The sequence below is a fragment of the Sinohyriopsis cumingii genome, chromosome 14 (assembly GCF_028554795.1).
Source record: "Sinohyriopsis cumingii isolate HCF-2022 chromosome 14, ASM2855479v2, whole genome shotgun sequence".
Taxonomy (NCBI): domain Eukaryota; kingdom Metazoa; phylum Mollusca; class Bivalvia; order Unionida; family Unionidae; genus Sinohyriopsis; species Sinohyriopsis cumingii.
Window position 1 is genome coordinate 36,363,791 of NC_142974.1, and position 7,822 is coordinate 36,371,612.

Below are 7,822 nucleotides of genomic sequence, written 5' to 3' on the forward strand. Positions count from 1 at the left end.
TTTATAGTCTCTTCATCAGACTTATCTTCGGAATTTGTGCTGGGTCCTAATCTGGTGGTTTCCACGTTGTTGAAACAGACTTTCTACTTATCTCATCGGTTTCTCTACCTTGATTGGATTTCACATTGCTGTTGTGACCTTTTTCTGTATAACATTTAAACATGGCTGACAAAAATCGAACATGCCGCCGTAATAGTAGAGTCGTAACTCTTGATCACCCGGGCTCACCATCTGCTGACAATTATGACTAGACATTGCCAGAGATTTGGTCACTGCCTAGGCTTAGATAGGAGCTTTCTCATCTTGGTATTCATTTCAGCCCAGGATCGACGAAATCTCGATTCATTTGTTCGTTCAGGGAATGTAGCAGCAACAGCAACAGTGATACTGATACTCCGCCAGTTCTCAGAACCGATAATTGCCACTATGCGTTACCGGAAATACCGTTAACACAACCTAATGTTCTGCCAATGAATGAAATGTCGAATCCGGTGTTGACATTACAAAATACGGTGACTCCGTTGGCAGATATTATTGATATGGCTTCCAGGTACTGCGGCAAAGGTTTCTATGAATACCATAAGATGTTGGCAACCCAAGCGGCAGCGCATCTACGATTTAACATTGTGAAAGTTGATTGGTCAACGAGGAACATACATTATTTTGTTCAACATTCACAAATTGTGGAGCTGCATCTTGTACACTCTGCAACAGCACGCTGCATGTTTAAGTTTTTTGTACAGATTTGGTAGATGAGACTTAACTGTCTGGTTTACCGATATTGGCATTTCATACAAAGACTTCGAACACTGTTGTCGTTGGTAGGGCTAGATCGAAACATAATCACAGAGAAATTGGCAACAACTTCAATACGCCCAAAGGGTGTAATTTCCTGAGCTGTGGCAACATCCATATTTGCTTAACCCGACGAGGTGGGCCTATAGCAAGCACATGCAAAATCTCAACAAAATCGCAGGAACAAAAAACGCCAGACCAGTGTTAACCCATACTAGAGGCCCAGTGAACATACTCCAGTTAGAGTTCGATTTGACGTCTCACCCTGATAACCAGGTGATTAAATGGTTGTTATCAGGATTTGTCCATGTCTTTGCAATGGATATGGAACAGTTGCCTAATCTGCCTCTTAAATGTATAAACTTGCAATCAGCCTGCGGAAGCAAGAGTCGTGTCAAACCTACTTGAGCCTGAACTCGATAATGGTTATGACATTGGGCCCTTTGAAAAATTTCATGTCTGCTCGGCATTGCTGAAGGCAACTATTCTGGTAAGAAGAGACTTGTAGTAGATATATCTGCCCCTCATGACATCGTGGTACACCCTAGTCTTAATGCTTTGATAGACAAAGATGAATAATCGCTCTCCTATGTAACCATTGACCAAGATACCAGTACTATTAAAAAGCTAGGCATTGGTAGCTGGATGTGTAAAGGTGAAATAAAAAATGCCTTTAAACTCTTACTGGTCAAGAACACACTTTGGCCATACTATGGGGTGATGTAGAACACTCAATATTATTTCTATTCACGGTTGGTTTTAAGCAGTAAGTCTAACCGAAAAGTCTTTGATTCTTTCTCTGAGACGATTTGCTGGATTTTACAGAACAACTATGATGTTATGTATGTTCTGCATTTGTTAGACGACTTTCTTAGACGCCGTATGGTGAACCAGACAGAATAATTCACTCCCTGGTCTTTAACAAACTCAATGTGTCACTGTCGTGAACAAAACCTGTTGGGCCAACTACGCAGCTTGAATATCTAGTTATTGATGTGGACTATAATAACATGGAGACCAGGTTACTGATTGAAAAGATACAACGTATATCCAGTACTGTGCAAACGTTTGCTCATAGGATATCGTGTAGAAAAACCGAGCTTCTAAGTTTGCTGCGATACTTGCATTTTGCATGGAGTTTGATCTTCCCAGCTCGAGCTTATGTGTCTTACTCGATTTCGCTGGCAGCATCTGTCACACAGTATCATAATCATGCACATTTAAAGGCAGCATGAAGAGCTGACTTGAAAATATAGTCAATATTTGTATTACAATGAAACCGAATTTCTTTTTTTTTAATGACGACGTGACCCCAGCTGAAAATATGCAATTCTTAACAGACGCTACTCCAATAGGTTTCGGAGGCTTTTTCAATGAGACATACTTTTAAGGACATTATCCCCATTATCGCATTCAAGAACGAAAATCAGCATCGATGGGTCTATTTGATCTGTATCCAGTTGTTGTATCCGCTGTGTTGTGGATAAACCATTGGACCAAGAAAAGAATTCTGGTGAAGTGTGACAATTATGCAGCTGTTGAAACCATTAACAGAGGCGGTTCCAAATACCTCTTATAATGAAATTTGATCGAAGGCTGATATGGTGTTATGCCTAAAGACAATTCGTTATTCAGCCTCGTCAAATACCTGGTAGGGATCTCTTTCTAGATTTCAGAACAAGAAGTTTCAGCACTTGATCACCCAAGTAGATCAAACTCCAGCTGTGTGCCACTCGGCTTCAGATTTGATGCTGTTTGACACAACGTTTGTACAAAGTGTGGTGTTTGTCAGTGTTCAGTAATAATATGTCATTGTACCGAACTGGCTTCCAGTGTTTGCTGAATGTTATAGCCACGTCAGGTGTTCTTCCGTGTGCTTACTCTTTGTCTTTACTTTCAGAAGACTTTTTGAATTATTTTGTCACATACTGTCTCACCAGGCTGCGGCTGTAGTACTCCACAATTAAACTGTACCTTGCAGGAATTATAGTCCATACCTACTGGCTGGCATTAGTAACCCTTTCCAGGAGTCCGACAGGCTGCAGTATATGCTTTGTGGGATATAAAGAAACAACATTTCAAACAGTACTTCCAGATTTCCTATTACATACAGGATGATATTGCATTTGTTGGCTCTGATATGTGAGAGAGTATTTTATCCAGATGTTGCAGTGCATGTGGCTGGTGGCATTTTTGTATTCTTGCAATGTGGTGAATTTACAGTTCGATCATTGCAGAGCATTTCTTCAAGCAACTTCCTTAAGATACAGGATGTGACATTTTCAACAGACAAATCAATGTTTATAATGACCTTGCCATCTTCAAAAATAAACCCATTTCGTGCTGGTGTCAAGATTTTATTTCGGGACTCGCGTATGTGTCCCGTGTCCTGTATGGAGCTGTATTTGAGTCAACGTCGGATAGGGGCTTCGATTGGATGTCATGGAGCAAATGCTCCTTTATTTGTGGATTCCATGGACCGTCCGTTTAGCAGGCAACTTTTTCTGTCGTGCTTGAAGCTCCTGCTGACACGCATGGGCTATGAGGAGCAAGACCTTTCGTATTGGAACAGCCAGAACTGCAGCTGCAGTTGGTATGGAGGACCATCTAATTCAGACTTTAGGAAGATGGTCTTGTCATGTTATATGCGCTACATCAGAGTTCACCCTAACCGACTCCTTTCTGCTCAAGAACAGTTGTCTACATACATTTATTATCATTTGTTTTGGACATTTTTTCCAAATGGATTTTCATAGTCCAAACTCGCATGCTCTTGGGGGCTTCCATTTAATACAGTAATAGCAAATTCAATTTGGCATTTTTCTCCAATCGTAACTCATAAGCTATATTAAAAACGTAAAGGTCATGCCCGTTAAATAAATTTCATTTCCAATTTTAAATAGAAAAGTAACATTAAGAGGTAAAAATATTTTTTCATCCTGGGATCAACCTAGCTTTAGTGCACGAATCTGGGATCAACCCAGAATACACTTGAATGCTGGGATCAGCCTAGCACATATTTTATTTGAGCTGGGATTAGCCCAAAATACACAATCACGCTGAGATCAACCTAGCATAGGCTTACTTGCAGATGGGATCAGCCCATAATATACTCAAATGCTGGGATCAGCCTAGCACATAATTCACTTGAGCTGGGATCAGCCTAGCACCAATTCAACTTAGTCTGGGATCATCCCAGAATACAACGTAATGCTGGGATATGCCTAGCACCGATTGGGAATTAGTCTTTAGAGTCAAATTCGAGCCCATGTTTATCCCCCACAGAAAGAGCCAAATATTGTTTAAATATATCAATTAGTTGTTGATGTTATTTTAGATATGAGTTGATGTTATTGAATATTAGTAATAATGAACAGAGGCATTTTTGAGAGAAAGATATATAGTGAGTGAGAGAGAGAATGGATGCATTTACTCATGTATAATATATTTATTAGAAAGCCTTCATTAAATATTTCTCGTACAATTCAGTAATGTTATGTTGTGCATAAAGTTACCATACATATGTAAGTTGAACTTAACTGGTAACTGCACAGATCTAGATCGGATGTTGCATCATGGACTGGCCGATATTGGTCTATGGACTTTTTATTAGTAGCCAGTAGGGCACACAACACAGACCCTGATTAACTGTCGCATTATTTAATGGCAGGTATATTGTTTTTAGTTGAACTTCCAAGTGAGTATATGCAATATTAAAATATTTTTTGACCGACATTTTTTCCTCAAATCAAATTGCATTTAAAATTGACAATATCTTTATCCTGCTTCAACAATGAACTTTTCCTTATTACATATCATTTTATCTCGAAATCAAGAAGAAATCAAATCCGGCATTTGTAAGAGAATATTTGCGTTTTCCTGTGTAAGATTGATAGTCATCCTAATAGTTTCATGAAACCAGTTGTTTTCGTCTTAAATTAAAACAAGTAAATTCTCTAGTTCACTAAATATTGTTTCATTCGTTGAGTCATTTTCTTTAACGCTCTCTCTCTCTGTCTGTCTCTCTCTCTCTCTCTCTCTCTGTATCTATCTAATAATGCATATATATATATGCCCGGATGTTGAATTTCCACGCAGCTGTTAAACTGTATTTGTTGAGTCATTGTGTTTCATGTTTACGGGTCCTCTCTCACAAATATCTTGCCCCGGGGGTTGAAATCCCACCCAAAGTTTCCCCACCTATTATATCAATTGTGTAGTTATTCAACTCAATGCTTTAGAGTCAATACTTTCCCATTCTTTTGAACAAATTTTCTAATATCCTCACAGTGACGTTTACGGGTTTTTGGCAATATTTAACGCATAATCCGTCCGCTTTAATTACAGATGTTAGATAACAATGTGTACAACAGCTAACATACACATAGCAAATTCATCTGATATAAGGTTCGGCAATGGGTGCTGAGACTTTTTTCCCTGCCATTATGATATATTTTCATTTATCTCGAGATGATTATTTTTCTTTAAACAAACTTTGATATAAAAATGGTCTTATGTTGCTATAAATCTGGGCATGGTGTTTTTACAACCACTTGAGAGCATGGCTCTTACAATTTCCCCTCTATACAGGTCAGAAACGAAACCAGTTTGAAAATGGTGTATCAGTTTTGTTTTCAAAGTTCTTACCTCTGTTTGCAATAGTTATGGAGGCACATAGTATTTATGAAAGATGTAAATCTCCAATTCTTTTGCAATAATTTATCTTTATTTCATTGAGGAATAAAAATTCCTTAGATTTAAGTAGCTAATAAGTCACTACTAAATTTTATATATCTATCAAGAAATCAACCGAAATCCTTCCAACACACCTTTCAAAATTCTAATGTAAAGACACCAAAGCCTGAAATAATATAGTTTCGGGTTCTTTTTAAAGTGAAAAACTTGATAGTAATTAAATCTATGTAATTAATCATTTCATTAAAAAAAATATAATTTAAATTCAGTTGTTAGGTAATTTGCATTCGAGACAATACAAATGCATTGAGTTAACTTCTTATATGTCTCTAAATGTATACATTTTACAGACCGAGACGTCATTGCATATCAATTTTATAATCACTGATTATCAGCAAGCAGTCGTGTCTCCATACCTTAGGCCTGAAGTTTGAAACGTATTCCTTTATATATAAATTACAGAAATGTTGGTGTCTTCTTTTGTATCGAAAGTACATTAGACCTAATTCTAACATTTGATCCCCTCTACCTTTTTACCTTTAATTTATGTTACTTCATCTTTGAACAGGTCTAATTTATCTGTAGTACATTCCACATGATGTTGCAAAATGTTTTAAGAGGATATTCAGTAAAGCATTTCTAGTTTTTACAATTTTGATTTTTTTTGTCTCTTAACAGAAATGACAAATTGAGAATCTCCAAATAAACAGTTACCACAGTGGACCTCAATCCTTTTCACCTAGTATATGTTATTGACAGGACAGTGGTCATAGTGGTTTGTACACGAGGTGGCATATAGTAGATTGATTAAGTTTTACTGACCATTTTGAAGTCCCAATATAATGATGTAATTATGGCCGTCCATTGCATCGCGTGAAACTTACCTCTTGACTGAGGTATAGTGTATATTGCAGAAACGCTGTTTAATATTCAAAGTGTGACCCACTAAAACGCAATTACATAAGCGTTTTGCGAAGTATGAACAACTTCCGAGCAAAAAATGCTGTGACTATTTAGGTATGTTATAGACGATCTGTTTATAAAAATTATGGTAATATTCAAATGAGACAGAAAGAGAGATAGAGAAAGATGGATTCTCACTGAAACATGTAATAACCAACATTGTGATTATGCCATTTGGCTTTTATGACTGTTTCATTGTTTATAAAAACATGTTATAAGATTAAAACTATAAAGCAGTTCAACATATGATACCCCATTTTCAAACATGAGAAATATAAAGGGACACTTTAGCATATTTGTCACATTCATCAACATTTTGAACTTTCTACGTTACTCATCAATTGTCCTGTCATTCAAATGCCTACTTACAAACGTGTTCATTAACTCCTTCTGTTGTCATGTTTTATTTAATATAGAATACTTGTCTGAATGAAAGCTTGTTTTTCTTTCTTCTCTAAAAGGATGAGATCCTAAACGTTTTGATAGAAAGTGTGATCTTTAGTTGCAGCATTCTTGTAGGAGTATGCCCTTTCTGTAATATTGTTAAGTTTGCCCTTTGACCCCAAACAAGCCAATTTTCTTAAAGGTGTGCATTTTGACCATTCTTTCCAAATCTTTATACAATTTTATCTTGAACGACTTGAGTGTTCAACTTTGAAAAAGAAAAAATATAAAAATATAGAAAAGTATATATATATATATATATATATATATATATATATATATATATATATATATATATATATATATATATATATATACATACATATTCGTATACATACATACATATATACATACACATGGTATGTGTGCGTTACTGTCAGATCTTGAAATATAAACCTTATTTTGTCAATTTATCTTTATACAATTCTGATGTTATGATATAAAATCTTGGTTCAACATTATTATTCATCATTGTGTAATCCACGTGTCTGAATCAAAACGTGGCAGTACCTATGAACATTCATATACATATATATACCAGACTGATTATACTACATTTTCCATTGATTCCATGAATTGTTTCTTATTCTTCAGTTTCCTTAAACGTCTTTCGAACTTTAACAAATGCATTCACGTCAATACAACATGACATTTTGTATATGGAAATATCTTGCAAACTCAGCCTGCTGACGGAATATCTTCATTGTATCGTTGTATTTTTAACATTTACAGCGGAAAATGTTTCAAATTTAACGAAGAACTAGACGAAACTATTATTTTATATTTAAAATGTATAGGATCATGTGAGTGTATTAAACCATAACATATATATAGGAACGCCTTGGAAAAATGAAAGAAAATGGTTGTCTCCCCTAAAATTCGAAACACAGCTGATCTTGCCATATTTGATGGCGATTTGGACTTT